This window comes from Hyla sarda, chromosome 1, assembly GCF_029499605.1.
Source record: "Hyla sarda isolate aHylSar1 chromosome 1, aHylSar1.hap1, whole genome shotgun sequence".
NCBI lineage: Eukaryota > Metazoa > Chordata > Amphibia > Anura > Hylidae > Hyla > Hyla sarda.
Genome location: NC_079189.1, coordinates 452,701,371 through 452,716,485, shown reverse-complemented (window position 1 = coordinate 452,716,485; position 15,115 = coordinate 452,701,371). Strand labels below are relative to the sequence as shown.

Here is a 15,115-nt window from a genome sequence, read left to right as displayed (position 1 = left end):
AGTTTTGTACTCACCTCCGCTCGGCGGGACGTTAGGGTGTGCTGGTCCGGTGCTGCAGGACTGTCTGGTGGGGAGGTCGTCCGGTGGGATAGTCGTTCCGGGCTGTCAATCTTCACCGGGGGGCCTCTTATCCGCGCTTCGGGTCCGGAATAGAGGCGTTGCCTTGACGATGACGCAGAGGGACATTGCTAATGAACGTCCCTGTGCGTCGTCAAGGCAACGTGACTATTCCGGGGCCGGTCCCGAAGCGCGCAGAAGAGGCCCCCCCCGGTGAAGATGGACAGCCCGGAACAACTATCCCACCGGTCGACCTCCCCACCGGACAGTCCTGCCGCACCGGACCAGCGCACCCTAATGTCCCGCCGAGTGGAGGTGAGTACAAAACTAAAGGGGGCGGGGGGTCTGGATGATGTCGAAGGCCGCAGTCGTCTTCAACCTGCGGACCTCCAGAGGTTTCAAAACTACAACTCCCAGCAAGCCCGGACAGCCGATGGCTGCCCGGGCTTGCTGGGAGTTGTAGTTTTGAAACATCTGGAGGTCCGCAGGTTGAAGACCACTGAGGGCTGAGAGTTCACTTGAGTATAAGCAGAGGGGGTGTTTTCAGCACGAAAAATCATGCTGAAAAACCTGGCTTATACTCGAGTATATACGGTAAAAAGGAAATCAATTATTTAGTTCAAGCAGCAGAAGCATATCAACATCACCTGTTTAACAGAAAATGTGTAAATCTTACCATTAAGATAAAATACTTGTAAATAAGCCACAATTGAAGAAGGCCGAAGACACTAATGGGGAAATTTATGAAGACTGGTGTGAATTTTCAACGTCTTAAGAGCACAAATTTTGCGGCAAAAGTTGCCTGCAAGCGCCAAATTTATCAAATATCACACAGGCTTTGATACATTTTGGGGATGCAGAATCAAACTAAATCATGCTCTTTTATATGCAATCAAAAAGTTAAAGAAAACGCAAATAGCAAACTGCCTAAATGGTTCTACCCAAAAAAATATTAAAGTCCCCTGAAACGGGTGACAATATAAGGTAAAATGAACTAGGCAGGTATGGGGCTTCATATATGACCTCCTGAATAGAATACACTAAGAAAACACTGGAGTCATTTTTCAAGAATAATAAAAATACAATTTTATGGAATAAAGATAAAAAAGATCCCCAGGACGAAGGATATCGCCAAAACGTACGTTGGGGTGGCGTCACTTCTGCTGCACTAAGCTACTTTACTTCTCTATTGAGGTTGGTACTGTACTTTATTTACATCTGCACATGTTGTGCTTGCATCCTGCCATGTGTGCTGAGACACTTTGTCCTTATTATGCATGTACATCCTCCTTGTAACTTGTAAGTAGTAAAGATCACTATTGTGGCAGCAGTGACATCTCTTTTTGTCCTTGTTCCCCTGCTGTGTATGTTTTTCCCCTCCCCCCACCATCATTTTTTATCTTTATTCAATCAAATTGTATTTTTTATTATTCTTGAAAAATGAATCCAGTGTTTTCAATCAAAAAATTGCAGAGTAAGTGGCGGCCATGCAACAATTGCATTAAATGTCGCATGGACCTTAATACAATTGTTGCATAGAGTTCTCCTGCCCTGTGTTAACTTCTAACTCTGGCCCAAGCAACATTTTTGCAACATTTCTGTGACATTTTACAAAAAGTCGCACATGATAAATCAGTGACCACTGCACAAGCACTCTAAATAAGAACACTTTATGGTAATGACATGTAAACGTTCTAAATGAAATGTCGCAGAAAATGTTGCATGGGGCCAGCCTGTGACTTTTTATGCAACAAATTTTGACAAAAAAAAAACAAACAATCTAAATGGTTTGATAAATTCACCTCTAAGAGAGTGTCTTAGGCTAATAAATGCAAAGTGTATGTCAATTAAAACATGTTCTCTTGTAAATCCTTCTTAGAGCGTCCAATTCAACAGGATTAGCAAATGTGCCCCAGAATTTTCCCTTATAGGAATTAGAAAAGCTGATGTGTGGGTTCCACTGTGAAGTGTGCGCCAAACCTTACTGATGGTAAGATGACAAAACATATACACAGATGTGACAAATTTCATTTAAGAGTTTCCAATATGCACAGCTCCATGTGATAACAAGGATGTAAAATTGCATAAGAAAGACCCATCAGTGCTACAAAAAGCTTTATGCCTCAATAAACAGGTTCCAGTGGTCATTGAAATTTTCCAGAATTTAACAGACTGATCTTTTTAAATAGACTGTTGTTGTACTTTGTATTGACACTTTTCATTTTGCCATAAAATATACAGCAAAACTAAAAAAAAAATAATAATGGGGGATGAAATTTAAAAAAAGAATGCAGTTTAGCTAATTATCGGGAGATTCTTTTTTAAAGTACTGCACTTAATGGTAAAAATAGCATGTTAAGTTTATTCTGTGTGTCAGTACAATTACAATAGGACTTTTTAATAACCTCAAAATTCTGGGGTCCCCCGTTACGGGACTTTCAGCAGCCAGGACTCACTGCTAATGTTTGACATTGACGATCAGCAGCTGTTGTGAGCACCTGTGCTGACTTTGGGCCACAATGAAAACCTGGACTGGACAGGAAGGGAGTTAAACCCCCCCCCCCCCCCCTATCAACCTGCCTTTCATTTGATAAAATCTAGGGGACATAGAAATAAAAATAATAGAGAATAGATGTTGCAAATCTGTTATGCTATATATATATATATATATATATATATATATATATATATATATATATATATGATTAAGGTATGAAACAAATCGTTGCAGTTTACATTAATAGAATTAATCAACAAAAACTAATACCCTCCACTCATATTAAATAATTTATATAAATGTCTGACCATGCGCACCGGGTGCCCACTTTACATACGGCTACATTACAAATAGGTTCACAGAGAACAAAGCCCAATAATATAGCATATTAAAAGACTACATGTTGTTGGAAAGCTTGAAGAATCCAGTGTTTAGGTAATGAGCCTTATAATTAACTTTTGATGTGTTTAATATAATCTTGTACGGTCTGAGTAAAATAATGGATGGGAAATACTGAAAAGATGGATTGTATTCATTGATTTATTCAGTGTACACAAAAAACTCTAAAACTCTAGATATTTTGCTGATACAGACATCTATACTCGTCCATGTGCCGTTAACGGGGTATGAAGCGGGCTCACGACTTGAGCCCACATCATACCAGCCGGCCCCCAGCTGATTTCTGTAGCTGAGGGCTGGTGTTAATAATCAACATGCGGCAATCGCCATGGCCGGCTATTAACCCTTTAGATCGCCGCTGTCAAAGTTGACAGCGGCGTCTAAAGGTGCCTTTATCCCGTCCCTGGTGGTCCAGTGGGGTGGATCGCCCCCACGCAGCGCGATCGTGGGGGGGGGGGCAATCAACTGTTGAGGTAGCCTGATAACTGCACGGTCAATGGCATATGCACAAAAAAATTCCAAATATACCATAAAAAAATGAATGAAAAGCAATCAAAAAGTCCGATCAAAACAAAAATGGTACTGATAAAACTTCAGATCTCCGCACAAAAAAATTAGCCCTCATACCGCCCCGTACGCGAAAAAATAAAAAAGTTGTAGGGGTCAGAAGAGGATAATTTTAAATGTATAAATTTTCGTGCATGTAGTTATGATTTTTTCCAGAAGTATGACAAAATCAAACCTATATAAGTGGGTATCAATTTAATTGTATGGACCTACAGAATAAAGATAAGGTGTCATTTTTACAGAAAAATTTACTGTGTAGAAATGGAAGCCCCCAAAATTAAAAAAAAAATTTTCTTCTCCAATTTTGTCGTACAACGATTTTTTTTCCATTTCACCCTAGATTTTTGGATTAAATGATTGACATCAAGTAGAATTGGTTGCACAAAAAAAAAGCCCTCATATGGTTTTTTAGGTGGAAAATTGAAATGGTTATGATTTTTAAAAGGTACGGAGGAAAAATCGGAAGTGCAAAAACAGAAAAACGCTTGTTCCTTAAGGGGTTAAATAAACTATTCGGTCTTAGTATAGTCCATATTCTAAAAGAAGGAAATTATAAGTTGACAGTACACTTTTAATACTTATTATATCCCGATTCCCGAGATATGTGGGTTTATTATTTGTCTGACAATTTAAAGTATAAGTTAGATGCGCATGAACTTTACTTTAATAATGGGAAGGAATATCAGGTGATGGGCTGAATTATATACAGTAATCCCTCAACTTACAATGGCCTCAACATACAATAGTTTCAATATACAATGGTCTTTTCTGGACCATCGTAAGTTGAAACCAGACTCAACATACAATGCTACAGACAGTCCAGATCTGTGAAACATGTCAATGGCCGGAAGAACCAACCAATTAGAAAGGGCATTCACTGGTAAAACACCTGTATTGCTGAAGTGTATGCACTGACTGGTATCTGATAGCGCCCCCTACAGTACAGGGAAGTAATACATGTTCTGTACACTTTACCTGTACCAGGGTGAGGGCAGCTCCATTACTTCTTTAGGACATTGCGTGTACTGTACAGGACACTGAAGAAGCTCCTGTCCTCTACATAGACCAGTGTTTCCCAAGCAGGGTGCCCCCAGCTGTTACAAAACTACAACTCCCAGCATGCCCGGACAGCCTTTGGCTGTCCGGGCATGCTGGGAGTTGTAGTTTTGCAACAGCTGGAGGCTCCCTGCTTGCGAAACACTGACATAGACAGTGATTTACAGCTCCCAGCAGATCTTTCCTACATTTATATGAGGACTTGCTTTATCTATATTAGTTATCTGCTTATTTTTCTTCAATTCTCACTTTTTCTTATTTTTGGATGACATTTTGGTGCCTTTAGAACCAATTACCAGGTTTCCATATGTACAATGGTTTCAACATATAATGGTCGTCCCAGAACCAATTAATATTGTAACTTGAGGGCCCACTGTATTCAGGGGATGTGTATTAGACAAACACGGCCCATCATGTATGACATTCACACCCCTTAAAAATAAACTGAAAATAAACTGAAAATAATTGCCCATTTTTTGGAATCATAGGATGTTTATGTGTATACCACACTGCTATTAGCAGTGGTGCACTAGTGCAAATTGTAGCAAGCAGCGGTAGACTAGTGATACTTGTAAACAAGCCTTGTGATGTTGCTCCATGTGCTTATCTAGAGTCATAGGGGGAGATTCATCAAAACCTGTGGAGAGGCAAAGTTGCCCAGTTGCCTATAGCAACCAATCAGCTTGCTTCTTACATTCTTAACAAGGCCTCTGAAAAATGAAAGAAGAAAGCTGATTGGTTGCTATAGGCAACTGGGCAACTTTGCCTCTGCACAGGTTTTTATAAATCTCCCCCATAATTCCTAAACTCTGCCCTGGCTATGCCTTACTTTATTTTTGCAGACATAGCAATGTGCCTGGTTTTCAGCATCTCATAAGATAGAAAATAGAAAAATAGATAGAAAAATAAATTTCCACAGGACAGACCACTGTAAAGAGGCACATGACCGACTGTGCCCTGCCTCTGGAAGGCTTTTTTCTCAAGTCTACAGATGCAGCAGATTCACTGTCACCTACTCCTGAGCTCATCATACCAGAAGGCCTATGTCTGATACGTTTGACAGATGCTCCTTATCACTGAGCTCTTCAAACTCCTCCTCATCATTCCCACCATTCCTCTTAGTATAAACCTCTGATGAACTTATGATCATGGGCTCCTTGCTCCCCCTCAGCATATCCACGATGATATCTTATGATATCATTATCACCACATTTACTACCACCATTCCCACTAATGCTATGCTGGGTGAATGCTTCCACCTCTACTACCTCTTTAACACACCCAAAGGCTGACTGTTCTCATACAACTCCTCCTCGGGGCTAATATTATTCTTCTGTTTAGGACGGGAGGGTCAAAGACAAAGATGATGGAACAGACCATCCACCAAACTATGTAACTGTAGACAATGAGAAATCCACTGACACATGGCTCCACATCATACCATCAAACTCTTCATTCACCTGACATGACAAAGAATGAGCCAACCAGTCCACAAGGTCTGTATTGTGTTTCAAAACAACACAACCCCTGGAAGAAATACCTGTACTGGGCCTGGGCGAAATGTGATGCCCACAGTAATGGTACTGCCACCAACATGCTTCAACCATTCCTTTACCAGACACTTTTTTTTATTTTTTTGGTTTTGGGTTGAACTTTTACAGCTAGAAATGCTCTATATTTGGTATACAGGTAAAACACAGGTAACACTACTATAATTTGTAGTTTAGCAACTGGACACAGTAATGCAGGTCACCAAGGTCAGCCCATTGCACAATGCTTTTCTCAAATGGCTTTGTATTGTAGGGTAAAAGCTTTCTGGAATCAGTAGTTCCACAGTGAGTTGTTCCGTCACTGCTCAGCTTTTTATTCAAGATGGCGGCTACAATGCAATGCATAAGGTTTTATCAGTCTCTTAGGCTCACCCCTAAGCTTTCTCCTAATTGGCCTAGAAGCTATAAGTGCCCAGTGAAGTATTCTGGACTACCCTGATGTCTCCCTGTTCAAACTTCCTCATCCTATGCTGGAATACTGCAAAAAAATGTACATATTCCTTATCCCTTTCTCTACAATAGTGCCATTAGCAGGCTGCAAATAAAATGCTAAATATGTCCAGTCCACTGTGACTGTGTGACTCTGTGTGTGTGACTCTGTGTGTGTGTTTGTGCAACTCTGTGTGTGTGACTGTGTGTGTATGTGTGTGACACTGTGTGTGTGTGTGTGACTGTGTGACTCTGTGTGTGTGTCTGTCTGTGAGTGTGTCTCTCTGACTGCGTGTGTGTTTGTGTGTGTGTCTCTCTGTGTTGTCTGTGTTTTTTTTTTTTATTGGGGGGGGGGGGGGTTTGAACCAGCGGTCTAATGTGGGGAGACTTTGACCCATTGTGAGGAACCTGCAAGGGAACCTGCGGCCTAATGTGGGGAAACTACTACCAAATGTGCGGAGTCTATGCTACCTAATGTGGGGAGTCTATGCTACCTGATGTGGGGAAACTGCTACCTAATGTGGGGAATCTGTGCTACCAAATGTGGGGAGTCTATGCTACCTAATGTGGGGAATCTGTGCTACCGATTGTGGGGAGTCTATGCTACCTAATGTGGGGAAACTACTACCTAATGTGGGGAATCTGTGCTACCTAATGTGGGGAAATTGCTACCTAATGTGGGGTAACTGGTACCTACCTAATGTGGGGGAACTGGTACCAAATGTGGGGAATCTATGCTGCCTAATGTGGGGAAAATATGCTACCTAATGTGGGGAAACTGCTACCTACCTAATGTGGGGGGAACTGCTGCCTACCTAAAGTGGGGGAACTGCGGCCTACCTAATGCTCCCCCCCTGGCAGTAGCACCCTCATCATCCACCAGCAACACCCCCCCCCCCAGCAGTAGCACCTCCATCAGCAGATCCTGATGGTGGATGATGGCGGTGCTCCTGCCAGGAGGATGATCCTGCTGATGGATGATGGGGGTGATACTGCCTGGGGGGATGGCCAGTAGCACTCTCATCATCCTCCAGCAACACCCCCCCAGTAGTAGCACCCCCATCATCCACTAGCAACACCACCAATACCCCCCTCCTGTGGTAATAGCATCAGCTAACGGATGTTGAGGGGTGTTACTGCGGTTGTGGTATTATATTCAGAGGGTGCACTGTGTGGCAATGTTATATTCAGAGGGCGCAGTTTGTGGTAGTATTATATTCAGAGGGTGCAGTGGGTGGTAGTATTATATTCAGAGGGCGCAGTTTGTGGTAGTATTATATTCAGAGGGCGCAGTGGGTGGTAGTATATTCAGAGTGTACAGTATGTGCTGGTATTATATTCAGAATGTACAGTTTGTGGTAATATTATATTCAGTGGGTATGGTGTATGGAAGGTTTATAATCAAAGAGTATAGTGTATAGTAGTATTATATTTAGAGGATACAGTGTCTGGCAGGTTTATAATAATACTTGTTTTCATATGGAGGATGAGAATGCGCTGACATAGTGAGGAGTCATCTGGGCGTCACATTCTGCAGAGAGAAGTTTTAGCTGGAACAAGTCCTGGCGGTATGTACCATCTGAATTAGATAAGGGAAGACTATAGAGAAGACGTCACCTGTAGTCACTGATATCATTGTACAGTCTCCTCTCTATGTCCTATCAGAGCTGTAGTCGCTTGTCAGTTCTACAGTTATGGTGAGTGAAACTACAACTTCCAGCATAACCTCACCACTGCTGAAAGGGGTACTCTACTGGAAAACATTTTTTTAATCAACTGGTGCTAGAAAGTTAAACAGATTTGTAAATTACTTCTATTTAAAAATCTTAATCCTTCAAGTACTTATTAGCTGCTGTATAAGCAATTCACAGGAAGTTATTTTCTTTTTTAATGTATTTTCTATCTGACCACAGTACTCTGTGCTGACACCTCTGTCTATAGTAGGAGCAAATCCCCATAGCAAACCTATCCTGCTCTGGACAGTTCCTGACATGGACAGAGGTGTCAGCAAATAGCACTGTGGTCAGACTGGAAAGAACTACACAACTTCCTGTGGAGCATACACCAGCTTATAAGTACTGTAAGGATTAAGATTTTAAATAGAAGTAATTTAAAAATCTGTTTACCTTTCTGCCACCAGTTGATATAAAAGAAAATGTTTTCCAGTGGAGTACCCCTTTAAGTGTACCCCGTTAAGGGTATATTTAAATGGTGAAAACTTCTTTAACACTTTCCTATTCTGTGGCAACTGGTATATCTGATTATTATACTGGAATTTCTCACAATGCGCTACAACAGTGGTGTCTGTCACAACAGGCTAAAAACTTACTGGGGGGAGGGGGTAGGTGTGGGGATGACACCATTTTATACTGCACCGGGTGACACCAACCCTAGCAACGCCACTGTCATGGCTTTGTTCAAGCTGAAGCACAGCGATGGACAAAGTCCAGTAAGTAAGGGTGGGCTAGCACTCATCTGTGCTTTCTCCTGTCTGATAGCACTCATCTGTCCTTTCTCCATGTCTGATAATACTCCTCTGTGCTCTCTCCTGTCTGGTAGCACTCATCTGTGCTTTCTCCTGTCTGATAGCACTCATCTGTCCTTTCTCCTGTCTGATAGTACTCCTCTGTACTCTCTCCTGTCTGAAAGTACTTCTCTGTCCTCTCTCCTGTCTGATAGTACTCCTCTGTGCTCTCTCCTGTCTGATAGTACTCCTCTGTGCTCTCTCCTGTCTGATAGCACTCCTCTGTCCTTTCTTCTGTCTGATAGTACTCCTCTGTAGTGTTGCTCGCGAATATTCGCAATTCGAATATTATTCGCGAATATCGCATATTCGCGAATTCGCGAATTTCGCGAATATAGCGCTATATATTCGTAATTACGAATATTCGTTTTTTTATTTATTTTTTTCTTCACAGTACACATCACAGTGATCACCCCTCTCTGCTTCCAGCTTGTGTGGTGTAAAGAAGGCTGTTATACTACTGTGTGAGACTGGCGTGCAAAAATTCGCATATGCAAAAATTAGCATATGCTAATGTTCGCATATGCGAATTTTCGCATATGCTAATTTTGTATATGCTAATATTCACATATGTTAATTTTAGCATACGCAAATATTCGCATATGCGAAAATAAAACGTGAATATAACGAATATGCGAATATTCGCGAATATATGACGAATATTCGTCCATATATTCGCGAATATTCGCGAATTCGAATATGGCCTATGCCGCTCAACACTACTCCTCTGTGCTCTCTCCTGTCTGAAAGTACTTCTCTGTCCTCTCTCCTGTCTGATAGTACTCCTCTGTGCTATATCCTGTCTGATAGAACTCCTCTGTGCTCTATCCTGTCTGACAGTATTCCTCTGTGCTCTCTCCTGTCTGATAGTACTCCTCTACGCTCTCTCCTGTCTGATAGTACTCCTCTGTGCTCTCTCCTGTCTGATAGCACTCCACTGTGCTTTCTCCTGTCTGTTAGTGCTTCTCTGTGCTTTCTTCTCATAGTACTCCTCTGTGCTCTCTCCTGTCTGATAGTACTCCTTTGTGCTCTCTCCTGTCTGATAGTACTCCTCTGTGCTTTCTCCTGTCTGATAGTACTTCTCTGTGCTCTCTCCTGTCTGATAGTACTTCTCTGTCCTCTCTCCTGTCTGATAGTACTCCTCTGTGCTCTCTGCTGTCTGATAGTTCTCCTCTGTGCTCTCTGCTGTCTGATAGTACTCCTCTGTGCTCTCTCCTGTCTGATAGTACTCCTCTGTGCTTTCTCCTGTCTGATAGTACTCCTCTGTGCTCTCTTCTGTCTGATAGTACTTCTCTGTCCTCTCTCCTGTCTGATAGTTCTCCTCTGCGCTCTCTGCTGTCTGATAGTACTCCTCTGCTGTCTGATAGTACTCCTCTGTGCTCTCTCCTGTCTGATAGTACTCCTCTGTGCTCTCTCCTGTCTGATAGTACTCCTCTGTGCTCTCATCTGTCTGATACTACTTCTCTGTCCTCTCTCCTGTCTGATAGTACTCCTCTGTGCTCTCTCCTGTCTGATAGTACTCCTCTGTGCTCTCTCCTGTCTGATAGTACTCCTCTGTGATATCTCCTGTCTGATAGCATTCCTCTGTGATCTCTCCTGTCTGATAGCACTCCTCTGTGCTCTCCACTGTCTGTTAGTACTCCTCTGTGCTCTCTGCTGTCTGATAGGACTCCTTTGTGCTCTCTCCTGTCTGATAGTACTTCTCTGTGCTCTCTCCTGTCTGATAGTACTCCTCTGTCCTCTATCCTGTCTGATAGTATTCCTGTCTTATAGCACTCCTCTGTGCTCTCTGCTGTCTGATAGGACTACTCTGTACTCTCTGCTGTCTGATAGGACTCCTCTGTGCTCTCTCCTGTCTTATCAGCACGGATGAGTGCTAGCCCACCCTCACTTACTGGACTTTATCCATCCCTGTGCTTCACCTTAAACAAAGCCATGATTTTATAAGCCATGATTTCTATAAAAGGGAAATAAAATGTTCTTATGAAGTATATTAGAAAGGTTAATGTTTTGCCAAGATGTACAACATATAAACCGTTTTTGTACCTGACTGGCCCATTTAAATTCCATAGAAGTCTGATAGTACTCCTCTGTGCTCTCTCCGGTCTGGTGGAACTCCTCTGTGCTCTCTCCTGTCTGATAGCACTCCTCTGTGCTCTCTCCTGTCTGGTAGTACTCCTCTGTGCTCTCTCCTGTCTGATAGTACTCCTCTGTGCTCTCTCCTGTCTGATAGCACTATTCTGTGCTCTCTCCTGTCTGATAGTACTCCTCTGTGAGCTCTCCTGTCTTATCAGCATGGATGAGTGCTAGCCCACCCTCACTTTCTGGACTTTGTCCATCCCTGTGCTTCATCTTAAACAAAGCCATGATTTCTATAAAAGGGAAATAAAATGTTCTTACGAAGTATATTAGAAAGGCTAATGTTTTTCCAAGATGTACAACATATAAGCAGTTTGTGTACCTGACTGGCCCATTTAAATTCCATAGACGTTTCAATGAAAAATCTAAAAAATTAAGTATACTTTCTGAACAGATATTTTTTTAAACTAATTTACATGTTTATATACCACATTTCTATAGAGAGTCCAATGGCTGTGATTTGTATAAAAATGCACCTATTCTTAATGTATCTTACCAGGACATCATAGCCAAATTCATATTAGATTTTCAGTAGTATGACTTGCACCATGGGCTTAAATCGGCAGGTCCAATCTCATTAAAATCATAGAATCAAAACACTTCTTGTGTTTTCCGCCTCAGCAACCAAGACTAAATGAACTGAGCAAAAACAAAGAAAAGAATGAATTATACCGAACTGCTGTTGTGCCTCATTACTATTACTCCAAGCAATCCATTCTTTTAATGCAATTCTTATTGATAATATTTGCCTAATGGGTGCCAGTAAACAAATAAAACTTATAAAAACATGTCTCATGTTTAATGATGATTTCAGGTGACTTCCTCTTTGGCTGTGTTTGTAAGCATAATGGTTTACTATTAAAAGAGAGATATAATTATGCTAAATCTAATTTGCTTTATTTATTTTGTTGGTAGCTTGACTTGTATAATATCCTGACAGATGGTCTACTTGGTTTATTGAAGTGGCATTCCCACAGTGAAGGGGTTAAGGTCAGTAACATGAAACAAAACACGCATATGGTATCAGCAGAATCCAATGAGCAGCAGGTGTATGGATATAAAACACTACGAAAAATACAAATATTCCCTTTGACATCAATCAACAAATGTTAAAAGATATTATTTATGAAATATACCCATGCATAAAAGTTTAGATTAGTCTGTAATTTGTTTTCTAAACATTGTCTACAAGTTAATAGTTTCTATAAACTTTCCTAATATTTTGTAGACATTGAACATTGGTATCATAGTTTGTTAGGACAATGAAGAAATAAACTGTGCTCAATGCACAGATGGGTCCACTCTTAAATTTCTTATGGTTTTGGTAAAGATTGCAATGTCTGATAAACAACACAACATGCAATTAAAACCCACAAAAGGGCTTTTTTTTACATAACAACCTCTAAGGGCTTTATGTAATATTGGTGTTCCATGAAAATATAGGTGAAAAAAGTAAGGGGAAATGCATTTTACTCTATTTATTATATAAAAAAATGTCCTCTATTTCTATTTCTTTCAATTTGCCACTTTCCACAAATTTTCCAAAAAAGTGGGTTTTTTTGTGTTTATTTTTTTTTTTACAATACAGAGTGCTTTATTTATTTAAATAAGATAAAAGAATAAATGAAAACCAACATGTGACATACACATCACTTTAAATTTATAAAAAAACATTTATGAATATAAGATAAAACTACAAAGAATAGTACATGGGGCCCTAGGTGTCCTTAGAACAGTGTTTTTCAATGTGGCACATCCGAAGAAGTGCCACAAACTGACATCACTTAATTCCCGCTGTCTGCTGCCTTGCCTTGTAAGACTGTAGCTCAGCCCGGCTGTTCTCCCTTATGCTGGCTGGTTTTCCCCTACATATCATGGCATCTTATGTAGGAGCATGTGCCAATACACATCACTCTGTGTCCTCCACTGCACCTGTGAAGCGTAACGCTAAGATGGAAGCAGCATGATGTGTATCAACACATGCTCCTTCAACGTATTCTATGATATCGATGGGATAGCCAGTCAGCACACCAGAGAGCGCAACAGAGGTACAGAACCGGGCAGCAGCATATAAGTAAGTGCTTAACAAAGGTGTCCAAGCTAGAGGGGGTAAACTACTTATATGGAGCAGGCTGCCTGCTGGGGGGTCCTAACTGCAGGGGGCAGGGGAGAAAAACTACAGTTCTTGGTGCATTTTCTTTTTGACCAGTGAATGTACATTATCTATTGATTCTTTTACATTTTTAGACCAATATTGTTTTATTTCTAAAAAAGTTATATACTTATCTGCTGTATCTTTACTTTGATTGCACATCAGTTGCTATGGCAATTAGAAAAGTGAAATATTTTGTTACATAGGCAGGAGTTCTACCGGTTAAGTAATATTGACATCTTATCATGTTTATATGATTATATAATAACATATTAAGAAAGCAAAGATGGAAGACTTCACACATTTACCCATTTCAGCACAGTATAATTTTTTTGTTCAAGCAGAGAGAATAACAATAACATTTTGAAGTAGTTACAAATTTTAACTTATGAAAAGGAATTATGGATAGTGACTGTGTATACATAATAGGGGGATTTTACCAACACCAGAAAATGTCCAAAAGTTTTAAATTTGTGCAACACATTGGAAAAGTCAGATATTTTTTAGCAAAAAGTTGCTTGTGCAAAAATGTGTTACTTTTTTACAACAAAAAACGGGCATGCAAACCCTGATACATTTTCCTAGAAGTCTCTTTCTGTGCAAGGCTCTGGTCTCTACACATTCTGTGGGTGATTACTAGTGCCAACCATGTGGCCATTAACTACACTTTAGTCCTTTCTATCTGTTAAGGAAAGATGCAGTTCTATGAATTTATCTAATAGTCCTCTATGCATATACTGTACAAGCTTATACAAGTGTATAAATAGAGTATATCATGTACAATGGAACTTGTGTCTCCACCACTGGGTGCCAAAGAAGAGGCACCCAGAAATCAGCACAAGAAAATTGGGGGGCGCTGTCACTGACATCAATATAGGATATCTGAAAACAAAAACAAAAAAATGTAATCAATTGCTAATGATAAAATGCCTATTTATGTACACTGTAGAAATAAACACAATAATATAATTTTCATGGGATAACCGCTTTAAGGCTAGGTTTCCACGCAGGTTTTTTTCTGCCGTTCTTTGGAAAACTGCCACTGCAGGTTTTAAAGATTTTTTTTCAAATAAACTTGTGCCAGAAAGTTAAACAGATTTGTAAATTACTTCTATTAAAAATTCTTAATCCTATCAGTACTTATCAGCTGCTGTATACTACAGAGGTAGTTGAGTTGTTCTTTCCTGTCGGACCACAGTGCTCTCTGATGACAACTTTGTCCATGTCAGGAACTGTCCAGAGCAGGAGAGGTTTGCTATGGGGATTTGTTCCTACTCTTGCCAGTTCCTGGTATGGACAGAGGTGTCAGTAGAGAGCACTGTGGTCAGGCTGAAAAGAACAACTCATCTTCCTCTGTGGTATACAGCAACTGATAAGTACTGGAAGGATTAAGATTTTTTTAATGGAATTAAAAAATCTGTTTAACTTTCTGAAGCCAGTTGATATGAAAACAATTGTTTTCCACTGGAGTACCCCTTTAACCCAAAGCCAGAAGTGTATGCTAAAGGAATTGGAAATACAAAGAAAGAACTTATATTTATCCTTACTACTGGATCCACTTCTGACTTTGGCCTAAGAAGTGCAGTAATAGTTTTCCAAAAAATGCCAGAAAAAAACTGTGTGAAAACCTAGCCTAAGAACAGAAGGGCTTCACGTTCATGCTGTTCTGTTAGTAGAAAAAAAATCCTAAACTATCAGGATTGTATTTATTTTTATTGGGAATAGCAATCTACAGTACATTATTA

General features: G+C 40.5%; 1 protein-coding gene across 2 annotated transcripts in view; it reads right to left on the bottom strand.

Moving 5' to 3' along the window:
* The window catches only part of LOC130283893 (transmembrane protein 132D-like), a 1,207,099-nt gene that overhangs the window by 990,284 nt on the left and 201,700 nt on the right, over positions 1 to 15,115 (bottom strand). Inside the window, exon 1 of one of the 2 annotated variants that reach the window (XM_056533611.1) lies at positions 11,715 to 13,325. The exons of the other annotated variant lie outside the window; for it this stretch is intronic. The gene's annotated coding sequence lies outside the window, so the exon portion shown is untranslated. Of the gene's footprint in view, positions 1 to 11,714; positions 13,326 to 15,115 lie in introns of those variants that run through there. 2 annotated transcript variants of the gene reach the window in all.